Source organism: Crocodylus porosus, unplaced genomic scaffold, assembly GCF_001723895.1.
Source record: "Crocodylus porosus isolate Cpor-Errol unplaced genomic scaffold, CroPor_comp1, whole genome shotgun sequence".
Taxonomy (NCBI): domain Eukaryota; kingdom Metazoa; phylum Chordata; order Crocodylia; family Crocodylidae; genus Crocodylus; species Crocodylus porosus.
The window spans coordinates 44,613,868-44,630,434 of record NW_017728947.1 but is presented as its reverse complement, the minus strand read 5'-3'; the positions used below and the strand labels follow the sequence as shown (position 1 = coordinate 44,630,434).

Below are 16,567 nucleotides of genomic sequence, written 5' to 3'. Positions count from 1 at the left end.
TATATCTTTCATTGCTTATATGTACACTTTATCATTCAGAAGCACAAAATATGTCAGTTACAATGTAAGGGCTCCTTTGTTCACCCACTTAAACAGGTCACACTAGGACTCTGGGACAAAAGTTACACATAAACCAGTTTCATAGTCTCTAGGGTCAGAAGGGACCTGAGCAGATCATAGAGCCTCTCCTCGTAGGGCCTGTCCTGCTGGCCCCTGATCATGCGAGTGGCCCTCCTCTGGACCCTCTCCATGTTGTCCACAACCCTCTTGAAGTGTGGCACTCAGAATTGGACATAGTACTCCAGCTGCGGCCTGACCAGCTGGAGTACTGTCAGTACTGTTAAGTTATCAGAAACCAATTTAAACTTGTAACAAAACAGATGTTCAATGCACATAAACCAGTTTGAACACGGCTGAAACTGGCTAGAGATAAACCTGATTACACTTAACTGATTTAGGTCAAACTGGTTTATGCAACATCTGTCCCAGACCCCTTGCTGGTTTAAGATAAACCAGATGCCCTCAGCATCCTGGCGTGCTCTTTGGGCCGGGTTAGGGCTCTCTGCTCCACAGCAGGGCTGGCCCCTCCCATCTGCTCCCTGGCTGCAGTTCCAGCACAGACTGCAGGCTGCTCCCCCCTCCCTTTCACCACTCCCTGCTAAGCAGGAATTCCCCCTTCCCCTCTGCCTTGCTGAGGATGTGTCTATGTATTAGCTAGCAGACCACATGCTGGCTATGGTCCCTGCTGAATCAACATTTGGAATCAACAAGCAGAATCAACAGCTAGCTGGTAATGCCCTCTGTTGTTTTCTTAATGGGGTGATAAACACTGAGTTAGGGAGTGATAAATACTGTTATCAATTCCCTGCTGAGCTAATCAGAGTGTTGTCCTGGGGCCTGGCCATGCTGCCCCCCAGCCCAGTGCTGTGGAAGGGAGGAGAGGGCTACTCTAGTGCTCCCCAGCTTCTAGCCTGCAGGTCTGGGATGTTTGTGAAGTTACAAACTGGTTCAGCCTAGCCAGGTTAGACTACCCTGCAAAAATTGAATCAATTCAGGCTCAGGCTTTTTGAATGTCTGTCCCTAGCTGGCAGACCAATACTGAACTGAATTCCAGTTAATCATTTTCTATCCAATGACTCCTTATGCTGAGCTCTAAATACTCTGATATGGCAACTGAGTAAAAGGGTACATCAGCTGAGCTCAGCTTTTATGATGGTGCATAGGCCCAACATAAATACTCATGATCCAACCGATTTAGGGATTTGTAATAGCAACACTGCATTATCCCTTTAAGAATGGTGAAAACTCTGCATACTTCAGTGTCTGTGGCATATAAACAGTCATAGTGGGGAGATTCATACACACAATCAATTAAAGAGGAAATAACTGCTGAAGGTTAAATAATATAACATTTAAAATTTGGCTGAAAAATACATGCAGAAAAGAAGGAATCTGCCATTTGCTGACAAGGAATATAGCCTTTTTAAAGAAAATGCATCAGGAAAGTCACTGTCCATTTCAAGGGAATCATAGAACCACAGAAAAAAAATGGGGCTGGAAAGCACCTCAGGTGGTCAACTAGTCCAACCCACTGCTCAGGGCAGGATCATCTTTGTCAAAACTCTCTCATGTAAGTGTCCGTCTAATCTGCTCTTAGCAACTTCCAAAGAGGAAGATTCTACCACCTCTCTAGGCAATCTGCTCTGATGCATTTAGGACCCTCATACTTAGGAAGTACTTCCTAATATCCAACCCAAATTTCCCTTGTTCTAATTTAAGATCATTACTTCTTGTCCTCTTCAGCCAAAGAGAATGTTTTGTCACTTTCCTCATCATAACCACCCTCTATCTATCTGAAAACTTATCAAACCTCCTCTCACTCTTCTCTTCTACAGACTAAGTATTCTCAGTTCTTTCAGCCCTCTCTCATAAGCAGAGATTCTGGGTTGGGTTTTTTTTGTTTTTTTTAAATCAAGGAAAAACACAAATTCTCTGCTAAAACCCCCAGAATCTGTGACTAAAATTAAAGCCCTCCCCCCAGTCATGCTGTTGCCCCTCACTCCCCACCTACAGCCCCACAGCCTTGCTCATGCTCTTTGTCCCATACCCACAGCCCCCGCTCACCAACCCTGCCAGAGGGGGCCCCCAGTTGCCAGGGATATGGACCTGGGTCCACAGCTCCCTGCCCCCGCTCCACCCTTGCTGTGGGCTCAGGTGGGGAGGCTCCCCACTGCTGCATGAACTCCCAGAGGGCAGAGGGGACCCGTGCCCCCCAGATCTGTACCCAGGGCAGGTGCAGGCTGAGGCTGCTGCCCAGCCAGGTGGGGCTAGAGGCCCAGGGCCACAATGCGTGGCTGCAGGGCCCCAGCCAGGAGCAGGACGGGGGCCACAGGTGGCTCATCCCGGGGAGGAGAAGGGCCCGTTCCCCGGTCCGGTGCAGCACACAATCCCAGGGGGCAGGAGAAAATCCATTCCCCCCCACCCCCGAGATCTGTACCCGGAGCAGGAACAGGCTACAGGCTTCAGCTCCCACCTGCTTCCCTCTCCCAGGGCCTCCTGAGCTGGCGGGCACAACCCAGTGCAGCTGGGGACAGCAGGGCAGCATAGGGATTCCTTGCCAGTGTGAGTTCCCCTCCCCCCACTTCCCTACCGACGCACCTTCAGTGCCTGCCACTGATTTGGGGGGCACAGTCCCAGGCCACTTCTGTCACTGCAGTCCCACACACAGAAGGCGTGTTGCCAGGGCAGCACAGGGCAAGAAGCAGTGGGGAGGTTTCCTATGTAGCTCCTGCACACCCTGCCACTCTAGGTTGGGGAGTGGAGGGGGAAAGCAGGGAGGCAGGGAACAGCAACCCCCTGCTTGCCACTGTTCCCTGCCACCTTGCTTCCTCCCACCCCTGTGACCCAGTGCAGAAGGGAGTGGAGGAACCGTGAAGAAACCCTACTCACCACTTCTCGCCCCCCTGCTGCCCTGGCAACATACCTACTGCACACGGGGCTACAGTGAAGGCAGTGGCACAGTGCTGCACCCCCCAATGCAGTGGCAGGTGCTGGAGACATGCTGCCAGGCAGCGGGATGGGGGAAGCTCACACCAGCGAGGAATCCCCATGCTGCCCCACTGTCCCCAGGCACACTGGGTCATACCCGTCAACTCGAGGCCCCGGGGGAGGAAAACAGGATGGCAGCTTGAGCCACAGCCTCCACCTGCCCCGGGTACAGACCTGAAGGGCAGGGGTCCCCCCTGCCCTCCAGGAGTGAACTCAGTAGTGGGGAGCCAGCCCTCCCCCTCCCCTGGACAATTCACCCACAGCCCTGTCCTGCTCCCCATTGGGACCCCAAGTCCCACCCAGCTGGGCAGCAGCCCCAGCCCTGCCCAGCTTCCTCCCTACAGGGGCCTCAATCCCCCTCTCTCCCTGCACTTACCTGCTGGAACTGCTCTGCAAGCTGCCTAGGGCCTTGTACATGTCTATGCATATGGCTCCCCCATCTTTCCACCTTCCTTCCACTCTCTCCCAGCTCTCTGCAAGCTGGAATTCTGCCAGCCTGCAGGGAGCTCATTGCAAAACGGCAAAATCCACAGGATTCTTTGGTAAAATGAGAAATCCGTAATTTACTTCGTTTTTCCATGGGAAATGGAAAACCCAGATCCCTGCTCATAAGTCATGTTTCCTAGAACTATAATAATGTTGTTGTTCTCTTCTTGTTTCTCCATTTTTCTACATCTCTCTTCCAGTACAATGACCTAAACTGGACATAGTATTCCAGATGAGGCTTTGCTACTACTGAAGAGAGGAAGAATCATTTTCTAAAGCCTGCTGGCAAAGTTACTTTTGTATAACCCATTGTTGTACCATTTGGGGGGTTTTTGGTTTGGTTTGGTTGCAACGATAGCACGTTGCTGACTCATACACAGCTTGTAGTCCACTAATATCCCCAGATCCTTTCCTGCAATACAGCAATTTAACCAATCATTTCCCAGTTTGTTTTTGTGTGCACAATTTCAGACAGAATAAACAGTTAAGTAAAAGCATCTCACAGATGTATTCCACAGAGATAGGAATTGCATATGAACAGGTTTGGGGGTTTTTTTGGTAAAGGAAAAAGGTGATTACTCTTCAATGCCTTAAACTACAATTTACACAACTAGGACTATGCAATGTTGGTATGAGCCTTTGAAGACAAAACTGTCCTAGCTTACAGACAGCCCCACAAACTCAAATGGCATCTCTCAAACAACAGACTAATGAACTCCCATCCTCACCAAGGCACCAAGCCTTGCAATGGACCTAAATGCCTGATGTATCCCCACATCAAGACAGATCACATCATCACGGGACCTAATAACAAGTAGTATATTATCCAAGGTTCATTCACCTACAACTCTACCAACATCATATATGCCATCATCTGCTTATAATGATCTTTTGCTATCTACATCAGACAGACAGGGTAATCTCTACATGTAAGAATGAATGAACACTGGTACTGTATCTGACATCAGATGCCAAAAGAGACAAAAGCCTGGGACAGAACACTTGGACCCCTCTGGACAATCCATCACTGACTTCAGGATTGCTGTGCTCAGACAAAAAAAATAAAAATCAGTATGAGTGGGAAACAGCACAACAAGAAATCACCCACTTACTGGTTTATGTTAAAAAAAAATAGTTCCTGTTTAAGCCACATGTGGCAGCACACCTTCTAAGTGTAATGTGTAGGCTCCCACATTATACCACCAGTAAAGGGATAGACTGTCCCAATGAAAACAGATGGGTAGGCCAACTCGAGACTCGGCCCCAAGCTTGCCCGCAGCACACTACGATTATCTCATTATTAGGATTAGTTTTTGTGACCCGCTTTGTTCCTCTGGGTTTAATGTTTGTTTACTTTTGTCTCCTAGAACTGCCCCCTCCTCCCCCACCATCTCTCACTTCCCCACTTCTTCCCCCCACTACTTGTCTTTTTCTAATTTCTCTCTTATCATATTTTGCTTTCTGCACATCCTTTCACAGCATCTGATGAAGTGAGCTTGGGTTAGTTAATCTATAAAAGTGCATATCTACTACCATGCCTTGTGTGTGAAATTCTGACACTGAATGAATATACACACTACATTCTTGATATATACAAAGAAGCAAATTGTAAATTATCTAAATGAGCATGAATGCTTGGGCAAAGTTGATCTAGATATTTTACATAAATCAGATCAGGCAAAAGGCTATTTTAATTTAAACAGTAAAACTAGTGTGCGGAGACTACAGCTGAGGTAACAATTCTTTACCCTTCCAACTTCACACAGAGAAAGCAGTATGCAATACCAAATACAAATGCTTTGAGTATATCCTCGTAACTTGTTAAGCTAGTGACAATACCAACTTTGACATCTTACTATTCTACAGATCATTTACACACTAGAACAGAAGAGCTGACTAAGACATTGTCAGATATGATGGCAGAGTTCAAAAAAATTGTATTATAGGGGACTTCAACATCTACACAGGTAGCACTGTTTGTGCCACAAAACCTATCCAACCTCTTTGCTCTTGGACCCTGATACATAATTATGTACTTCTAGACCAGGGGCCAGCAACCCCCAGCACACATGCTGAGCATGGTATGTGAGGCCGTTTTCCTCGGCACACGTTGGGGCTGGGAAGGCAGCAGCTGTTTGCAGCCTCCCAGCTACAGCCAGCCCCAGCTCTGGGCAGCTGCTGCCAGCCAGGAGCCCAGGCTGCTCCTAGCAGGAAGCTAGGATGCTGCAAGCCCTGCTGGGAGCAGCTCAGGCTCCGTGGCTATCCACAGCTACCCAGAGCCAGGACCAACTGCAGCCAGGAGGCTACAAACAGCTGCTGCTTCCCCACCCCCAGCCCCAACTAGCGCAATGTTGGTACCTGCTCCCTTCCCAGAGCCCAGGGCCAGGGCGGGAGGGCAGCAGCTGTTTGTAGCCCCCTGGCTACAGCCGGCCCTGGCTCTGGGTAGCTGCTGATAGCCACAAAGCCCATGCTGCTCCCATGGAAGCCCTGCGGCAAGCAGCCCAGGCTCTGTGGCTATCAGCAGCTACCCAGAACCTGGGCCAGCTGCAAACATTTGCTGCCTCTCTGTCCTAGCCCTGGCCCCAGCTGCTTTCCAGCCCCAGTCCTGGCCCCAGGGTGGCAGCACATACCAGCAATGCTCCCCGCTGTGCTGCCCTCACTGCTTTAGCGTTGGAACCCAACGTGGCAGGGCAAAGCAGGGGGCACAGAAAGTTGCCTGCTCCCAGCTCCCCTGTCACACTTCCCCTGCAGATGGGGGCAGCAGCAAAGGGCACAACCCTGCACTGCTGCCCATGCTGCTCCTGTACACACACGGGAAGTGTGGGAGGGCAGTGGGGAGCTTGGAGCAGGCATCTTTCTGCGCACCCTGCTGTGCCCTGCTATACCAGGTTCCAACGCTGCTTTGCAGAAGCAGTGAGGGCAGCACAGCAGGGAGCATTGCTCGCATGTGCTAACTCCCCGGAGCCCAGGGTGGAGAGGCAACAGATGTTTACAGCTGGCCCAAGTTCTGTGTAGCTGCTGACAGCCACAGAACCCAGGCTGGGGGGCAAGCAGTAGCAGGGCTGGAGGGCACAGGGCACAAGCAGGGCATCCTGCCATGTACCCCTGCCCTCATTTTGCTTTTCTGGCATGCTGGCACTCCAGCGCCTTCCAGGGTAGACATCATGGGGGGTTTTGGCACTCTGGCCAAAAAACATTGCCTACCCCTGTTCTAGGCACATAATGGACTAGATATTAAGATGAGCATAAGCATTAATGATACAAAAGACATCCTGTAACTTAGACCAAGCATTTGTTCCATCACAAAAAAAAGCAGCAGTCACTAAAGTTTGCACAAGAAAACCATCAAAATCTTGCCCAAAATCTAAAACTGTTCTCAAAAAACTTTAGATAATCAACACTTTGAATGCTGGCTAAACAGTCTGATTACACTTTATAACTCCAATGGATACTGTAGCACATGTCACATATTCAGATAGCTCCTCTGTTCTTGTAAGATGTGCTTCAGAAAAAGCATTAAGAAACAGATTGTAAAAAATCATCCTCATTTTCCTCAGAACAGACTGTCCACATCTGAAACAACCTAACAGAACTGTAAAAGCAAAAGCCCAAAAACACAAGGACCTTCTCCAATTCAGTTAGCCCAATCAGACAAGCAGTAGCAATGGAAGGACTGTCAGTACTAAGTTTAAGTCTGTAAGCAGCCAAACTCTTTCTTCTGAAAAAGGAGGTCCCTATTCTATAACATGCTAATCAATAATAAACAAACCAATGTGCTGCGCTGGCAACTTCCCTAATGCCGTAGCCTTACATTCTAAAGCATCCTAACTGAAAACTTGATTAAAATAGTCTTCAGTGATACTCCTTGGATGCCAATGTGCAAGCTACTTCCCGATCAGGAAATGAGGCAAAGAAAGCAGACACAACCTCTATCTCTCCATAAAAATGAAGAGCATACACATCTTCATCCTGCTGAATCTCTCTGCAACTCTAGACATTTCTAAGCCTTAAATGCTCTAGTCCTATCTCCAAAAACTTTGTAGGTAAGAAGAAATATTCTAAAATAACCTATCTTTCCTTGCTGATCCCTAAAGCATAATAGCAGGGGGGGCGTTTCTTCTAGGGCAATCTGCAAAGGATATAGATCAGAGCTGGGAGCACTGGTTCATCAATTCTCTCCTGTCCTCTTAAATATATGAAGCTGAAACTATTAGTATGAGCTAAGCTAAAATGCCATAAGTACATAGTTAATATCCAAGTCTACATCTCCTTGGCAGAGACACAAACCTGAAGGACAGTTAGCTCAGGTGTGGGCAATTATGTCAGCTGGAGGGCCATTTAATGAGTTCTGGGGACCTGTTGAGGGCCACATTCATCTCTCTCTACTGCCCACCCAACACAGTGGAACCCCTGTCTGGGTCCACAGCTAATGCTGCCATGTCAAGGGCTAATGCTGCTGGGTGGAAGCAATACCACCCGCCCAGCACCACGCCACAGCCAAAGCCACCAGAAAGCCAGATACAATGAGCTGGTGGCCATCTACCCATGGGCCATATTTTACTCACCCTTAAGATAGCTGATGATCAGGGATCCTCTTTTTCTGTTTAAAAATCCCAAATCCTCTAATTAAAAGCCCCAAATCCTCATGTTTCTGTGATTAAAATGAAATGCCACTATATATATATGTTATATATGTATATGTATCAGTTGAACACAATGTTTTATTGATATATTTACAATTTTTAAGTAATTTGGAAGCCTAACCATGCCTCCATCATTATAATACAATAAATTTTAAAAATCTATAATTTTGGCATTTGATTTTGGTTTTTTATCATTAACAAAAATGAGCACTCCCCTGGCTCCTTTGCTCACCAGAACATGGGTCCAGCTACAGCTGTCCTCCCCCACTACTTTGTGGTGCTGAGCAGCCATGATATGCTGATGCCTTGCCTCTGTTCATGCTACTGCCCCCCTCACTCCCAAGCCACAGCCCCCCAAGCCTCACCAGTTCCCCTCATTCCCAACCCATAGCCCCCCGTTCCCAGTGTGTGAGAAAGAGTGGGGTATGTGCACATGCCACATATAAGTGACATGGTGTGGGGGCAGGAGAGATCCATGCTCCCCAAGATTTCTGCATTCACAACAGGGCTGTAGCCTGGGCTGGACCATCTCTAGGCAGCAGCTGCCTCCACAGCACAGCAGGTGGGACCAGGCACAGGAGGGAGTACTGCACTGCCCTGGCCAGCAAGGTGAGGCACAATGACGGCAGCATGGAGTTTGCCCCTGCTGCTGCTGGGCAGGCAGAGGGCACCTCACCTTGGCCATGTCAGCATGGCACTCACTCCCCTGCCGGGTCCCACCCACTGGCCCATGAAGGCAGTTCCTGCTCAGAGCTGGTCCAGCCCAGCTACAGCCCTGCATTCTGCTGTGGGTACAGAAATCTTGGGGGAGCATGTGCCCCACCCCACTGCACTGCCTTAGCCCCCGCCACATCACCTGTGCTGCCTCCCCTCCCTCACCCCCCATAAACTTACCTGGAGAGACCTGCAGAAACTGCTCTCCACAGCCCTGCCTGGCTGTATTGCTGGCCACATGCATGTTTGTGTGCACAGGGGCCCTGCAGGCTGGTAAGCTGCCAGCCTGCAAGGGCAAATCTATGGTTTCCCATGTTTTCTTCTTTTAAAGGAGACATCTACGATTTTCTCCTTTAAAGGAAAAAACCTGTGTTTTCCCCTGTTAAAAGAGAAAAATGCACATTTTTCCACAGCAAATGGAAAACTAGAATACTTGCTGATGACAGCAGAAAAGATCCGAGGGAGAGCAATGTGCAGAATTTTCTTCCTCCATAACAATCCTATTTATTGAGAGTATCTTCCTTCAGACTTTTAAATTCCTCTGTAGCCTAAGAGTGTCATAGATTTCACACTGAGCTTAAACAGTCCAACTGACTTGGTAGAAAGCATCCTCAAATTATTTCTGAGATTCTCTAAAAGATCTACTTTTACCCTTTCCAACTCTAGCCCAGTGATTCTCAACCAGGATGCCATGACACTTTGAGATACTTTCAAGGGCATGACAATGCCACAACGTTAGCACTGTTACATGGGCAAAACATGATTCACAAAATAAACACAGATTTCAAAAAGTAATCCATGGTGTTAGAACATTCTAACCTGATGTAATCTTTCTGAGTTCTTTTCAATAGAAAAATTGCTCTATTACCTTCCCATAGTCAAAAAATGAGCAAAAACTAAAAGCTGGGGTGCCTTGATTTTAACAAAGTGCCTCAAGCCCAGAGACAACTGGAGCAGGATGCAAAGCCTGAGGCAAATCAGCCTGTGTGGGGGCCCACCCCTGGACATGAGAAAACTGGCAGCAGATTTGACAGCAGAGAGAGGAGAGGGGTTGCCAAGTGGCTGGACACACTGGATTCGGCAGCAGGGGGGGAGGGGTGTGCTGAGCAGCTGGATGTGCTCCACCCAGCTCTGTGGGGCCACTCCAATGGATGGCCCTACTCAAGCCTCTAAAAGGTTGAGAACCACAGCTGTAGCCAATCCACAATGATGGGCTTCTTCCTAACATACATATTTGATTATGCAATTCTCTGTATTTAGAAAGGATGTCCAGCAAAAGTCCTTAGCATTCTGTTCAACAATACAGGTCCCTGGAAACAATAACTTATTGTTAAAAGTAACAAAAAATGTCAATATTTTGCTTAGGACACTAAGATTGTTTCTTTAATCCTATGCAATAATTACTTGCCAACGTATGATGGGCTAATTTCCATTAAAATGTCAATTAGATGTTAACTATGGTTACCTAAAATCAGTAACAGGGTTCTTTGTATATAGGCTATGCATATTTACAGAATACGTTTTTTAAAAAGTCTTTTTCTGCCCAGGGTATAATTATAAATTATATGCAACTTTCACATAGCAAAAGTTCTATATTTCAAAGTATTTTATGACTGTATATTTGAACATGTATGCCAAATTGTAAATAATCACAATTCATTCACTATCAATTTTCAAATGACATATATTAAGACTAAATAAATAAATCTGAAAAACAGCTTACCTTCCCCATGGTAGCATTAAGTGGATATAATTGCATGACAGAGTCCCAGAGAAAAAAATGTCTCCTCTGGTCCAGCAGTCAGTAAAATGGTCAACTGCCCAAAAAAGGAAAATAGAAACCATTAGTCATAATTTAAAGAAAAGCATTTTATTAGTAGTACAGCAAGCCCTTGTCACAGGCCAAAGTAACTGGAAAATGCAAGGTAGCATAATGCTTGAAGCTAAAAAACAGATCTAACTATGACCACTGCCCTCAGCTCAACTACTTTTTGTTAAACATTGGCAGAATAGTTAAAAATGTTGAAAGTCTTTTTGTAATACAGAGATCTCTAAAATCAAGACAGTTTTTAAAACACAATGTTTCAAGGATATATGAACTGGGTATCTGAGAATAGGTGTATTAATCACTTGAAATGTCCTAATTTACTACCACCAAATGGTACAAATACCTTTAAATTGTTCTTGTCTGGGAAAACTAACATGATTTCCTACAAAAAGAATCAGGTATATGTAAAGCCACCAAAAATCAAACAATCAAATCTAGCTAATTAAAATATCTATTTTATGCATATATTGAAAGAGGACTACACTACAGTGTAGTCTAATGCCACTTGCACCACTGTTCTGGAACTCTGGGTTATAGTTACACCCCCTCTTCCATGTCACATTCTTGTTCCTACTGGTCCACATTGAAATCCCATCACTCTCAAAACCAGAGATCATAGCCTCATTCCTTTCAATTAAAAGGATACAAATTAAAAATATTTCTCTACCAACCAAAGGAGTCATAGCAGAAATATTTGAATACACCGAGACTCTCATCCACATCACTTTAGAAATAAGGACACTGGGCGTGTCTACACAAGATGCTTTATTTAGAGATGTTGGGGTCAGAAGGGACCTCAATAGATCATCGAGTCCGACCCCTGCACAGGCAGAAAAGTGTGCTGGGTTCAGATGACCCCAGCCAGATGCCTATCTAACCTCCTCTTGAAGACACCCAGGGTAGGGAAGAGCACCACCTCCCTTGAGAGCCCATTCCAGATTTTGGCCACTAACTGTGAATAAGTTCTTCCTAATGTCCAGTCTAATTCTGCTCTCTGCTAGCTTATGGCCATTATTTCTTGTAACCCCCAGGGGTGCCTTGATGAGCAAAGCCTCACCAATTTCCTTCTGCACCCCCATGATGAATTTATAGGCAGCCACAAGGTCGCCTCTCAACCTCCTCTTGTGGAGGCTGAAGAGGTCCAAGGTGTGTCTGGAGGGCAGGGAACTAATTGGTTCCACAGTAAAGCATCACTGTCTGCACATGCGGTGCTATTAGGTTGGGGTAAACTAATTAATTCTGCTGTGGGACAGTACTACCCAACAGAAGTTCTATCCTAGAGTGGAGTTTTTACTCCACCACAACGCATGTGTAAATGCTGACCAATACAAGGATGCTACAGTGTAGGGAATGCCTGCTGGCTAGCCCCGCACCCTCGTGCCCCAGCCAGCCCCTCCACTGCACACAGAGATGGGGCAGAACAGCTCTGGGGTGGCAGGCTGACCCCCCCAGACCCACTGCTAACTGGGGCTACGCTGCCCCAGCTCAATGTGCTGCAGTCCGGGATGCGTGTGCAAACACTGCACTTGGGAGCAATAAACTTCAGCATGAACTGTGCTGGAGTTTATTGCATCATACTAATTTCCCCATGTAGTTGTGCCCACTGTCTCCAACTGCTCCAAAACCAGTACTGTAAGACCTGGATTCAAAACAGGTCTGCCATATAAAACCAAAAAATTACCACCATGACCCTTGACTGCTGCAGCTCTAGATGTTTTAGTAAAATTATCTCCAATAGCAAATTCAAAACATAATAACAGACCACAATTTAAGGGATTTATGGGAGATAAAATACACACCTCATAATTCACCGAGGTTATATGCATAACTCCCTTTTAAAATATAACCTAGAACATTTTAATCCACTGTTTTCTGCCTTCTAAACTATCTTCTGCTCATAAACCAAGCATCCCTTTTAAAGAAGAGAAATCATTTCTCTTTTTAAAAAATCTTTCATTTTATTTGGAAGCAGAAATCATCTGCAGTATTTATTACAGTTTAAGAGGATGTAAGAGTGTTATAGGCCATATAGGCCATTTGTGATATCAATTAATTCTTCCATACAGAGCAACTCTTGGTTCCCTCTCCAAGAAAGTACTTAAACATCCATTTAACTTCAAGCACATGGTAAATTTACTACAGAAAACAAATTCTTTAAACGACAACTAAAAACAGCCCATTTCAGTTAGATTTAATTTACAACAAGGTCAATGCAGTCTAGTGGTCAAAAATAGCTTAAAGTAAGCTTCAAGTTGAACTGCATGAATTCGCTGAACTTAAACAAGTCAGTCTCACCCTTCCTCAGTTTTCCCTCAGAACAATTTAATACTGGCCTACTTTACAGTAGTATTTTAAAGCTCAGAAAATTACTGTTTACTGAATTCATGACCTCAAATTAAGATGCTACAAAGAGATTCTTTTACATAATTCAAAAAGTAAGTTCAAGTCTTTGTGCCAAATTATTTTGCTAAAAAAATTATTTTCTCATTCCTAAACCTTTGATTACTGTTCCGAATGCCATTCATAATGTTTAGTTTGAAGAATGAGAAAAAAGGTTATATGTTAGAGAGTAATGTCATTCTTAATCACATCTCTGATTAAATGAGCACATTTAGTAGTCATTTTAAAAATTAATACAAGACTTCCTTATAAAAAAAATTATTTTCTTTAAACAGGCTTAAGTAGATCTACATCCCCCAACTTTAGTACATAAATATAAAATGTTTATAAGGATCAAGGGAGAAAACTAAACACTATTAAACTCAATGCTCTTTAAAATGATTTAAGGTGGAGAGGAAATTATTGTAAACAGTCTCAAAATTCTGAGACATTTCTGTTGTCATGCCAAAGAAAACAAAACCAATTGCTATCTCCAAGACAAATTCAATCTAAAAATGAAAATGTAATGCAGATCAAAGAGAAAACCAGGTAATTTACATTTTATCAGAGTTCACAATTTATTTTTTTTAAATACTACATGCCCCAAAATAAGACATTCACCTTGCTTTTGGGAAGGCTGAATGAAGCAAAAAAGATCTTTCCAGAGGTATAACTAATAGAGAGGAGACAGACTCCAAATCTTCAGCTGACTTACCCTCTGTTTCCTTCTTAACTAAACCTGAAACCCTGGCTGCTGCTGAAGACTGGTTCCCACTGAGTGAATCCATGAGTCTGAAAAGAGCTAAAGAGTCTCCAAAAACATCAAAAGAAAGACTGTCTAATTAGTAGACCAAGACAACCATTGAAAAGGCTGGATGATGATTAACAGCTGTGGAGTGAAGACCAATGAGCTAATAAATCAACTAACTCTTTCAGTTCCCTGAACAGTAATGCCATTGCTACTCATGGTGGTAAATAAACTATTTTTCCCCTTCAATTAACTGTCTACCAACACATTCTCATTCAGATTCCAAAGCAGTGTCTACATATATGTGGGGGTGTCTCTTAAAGTTTCCTAAACAAAATGTGTACTGCAGCACCACTCTGCCAAATGTAGCATCTCTCCTCAAGGCATCCACAATGGCATACCATTTACTAAAGCTGTGCAACAAGCTCCAAGCACCTTACAGACATTACCTATAATAAATCAGCATGGGGAGGTAGCTTAGCAGAAGAGTCTCATAATGCACTATTACATAAGCCAATGAGTTCAAACAACTGTTCCTGCCAGGACTAAGTTCAGATGTTTCTGAAAGACTAGATCCCTTGCACATCCCTTAACATCTAAGTTAGACCCTTAAAATTAGGGGCATGCAAGGAGGAAAATACAGACTGGTCCTCAATGGGTCATTAGTGAGAGAAAATGGCTCTGCGATGAACCCTAACAGAGCTTGTAGACGGATCCAGCATGCTTCAGCTCTGGCATATAGTCCAATATATCAAGAAAAGGAGACTTATATGGAGATCCATTCCTTGACCACCACCAGGAGAACTTTGTTCATTTTATCAACTAGGTACATCTGGTAAAAATCCTTCTGTTGTGTATAAGAATGTCCCCAACTTGGATGGAACATTCTTGCACTATTTGCTAAAGCTATGCAGCCTCCAGTATGGTAAAGGGGAGTGCAGGTGAAGCACTCTCCCTCTCCTTTCACTGGTACTGGTCCAGGACTAATGGCAGTGCCCTGAGGGCCTAAACCAAATGCGGTGGGTCCTGATACCAAAACTGTCTGGGTCATAATGTCCAGAAAGATAAGCCAGAATGAGCCTTGCCTCACTTTTCAGCAAATACAGAAGAACTGAGACAGAAGTGGAAAAGGTGTGCTGGAGACTCTCTGACTATGAGATCAGAAATACATCTGAAAGGGATGCAGGTTGTAGCCATGTTGGCCTAAGGACATAGACAGACAAGGTTCTTTGAGTAAATCTGATATCTTTTATTAGACCAACTCAAACAGTTGGAAAAAACTCTTCTTAGCAAGCTTTCAGGTTTAAACACCCTTCATTAGGCTGAGGAAGCATCTGTAGTGTTGTGTGCTCTTCCTGGATGGAATGAATAGTAAAAAAGGGAAAGCATCTGAAAGGGAAGCATGGACTGAAGCTTCCCCAGCCCTAAAAGGTCTGACATTTGTTACAGACCTATTTCCCACAGAGGACAATCTCCAGATAATCCCAGTACACAAAAAGATGGAATGGAACACAGAACTACTGATCTCCCATTCATGATTGATGAAGACAACTCAATTAAGATGGTACATAACACTATTCTGAAGACCACAAAAATACACAGCAAACAACTGAGTCCAAATGCCAGATGTATCATTGCCACAAGTAAACTGGTAACGAGCCTAGGCCCAGCTGGGATGGGGATCCAGTTCCAGGTAAGTATCAGAGCCTAGGCTGAGTTCACCCCCAATGGCTACAAGAGGAGGGTCCCATCAGCTTAGGAGCCCAGAGCAGACAGCAGCAAGCTGTCTGAGCAACAGACTACTTTGCTGTACCCCTGGCCTGCCTGGAACGCCACTAAAACTACTCTGGCACTTGATCCTAACTCTGACTTCAGCTCTGTATTCTTGGTTTGTGACCTCTGGCTCTAAACTCCTATCTTGCACTCTCCTGCCTGTTACTGATTGCCCCTATTCCTACCTCCTGTATGTTCCTGCTTTCTGCTGCTCCAGAATTCTTCCTGCCTCTTGCCTGTTCCTGATTACCCCTGTTCATATCATGGATCTCCTCATTTGACCCACAGCTTGCCCTAAGCATGACCTCATCTCAACCCTCTGCTTGACATCCTGGACTCATGATGGATAACAGACTGATATCCGTCATGAGCTTGACTTCCACTCTGGTCTTGCACAATTTGCCTCAAACTGACCATCTATGCCCTGGTTGATGCTAATAACACTTCCGTGCAGAAAGAAGCTGACTCCACACTGCTGTGCTTGCTGATATAAAACTCAATCATGATGTTTTGTCAGTCATAATCTAGACATGACAAGCACCCACAGATGGGGTAAAACAAAGCCTTAGCTTCATAGTTTCTAGAGTCAGAAAGGACCTGAGTAGATCATGTAGTTCAACCGCCTGCCATGGTAGGAAAGAGTACTGGGGTCAAACAACCCCAGCAAGGTGTACATCTAACCTCCTCTTAAAGACCCCCAGGGTAGAGCCAGCACCACTTCTCTTGGAGGTTGGTTCCAGAGCCGCCCTGACCATGAAGTAGTGCCTCCCGATATCTAGCCTAAATCTACCCTCTGCCAGCTTGTGACCGTTATTCCTGGTCACTCCTGGCAGTGCTTGGGGGAACAGGGGCTTCCCCAGTGCCTGCTGATCCCCCCTGACTAGTTTGTAACAGGCCACAAGATCCCCCCTCAGCCTTCTCTTGTGGAGACTAAACAAGTTCAGGTCC

The 16,567-nt window shown here is 45.3% G+C and overlaps 1 protein-coding gene across 2 annotated transcripts in view; it reads right to left on the bottom strand.

Moving 5' to 3' along the window:
* The window catches only part of FUT8 (fucosyltransferase 8), a 214,343-nt gene that overhangs the window by 184,869 nt on the left and 12,907 nt on the right, over positions 1–16,567 (bottom strand). For both annotated transcript variants that reach the window (XM_019551725.1, XM_019551724.1), the window contains exon 2: positions 10,615–10,708. The gene's annotated coding sequence lies outside the window, so the exon portion shown is untranslated. The remainder of the gene's footprint in view (positions 1–10,614; positions 10,709–16,567) is intronic.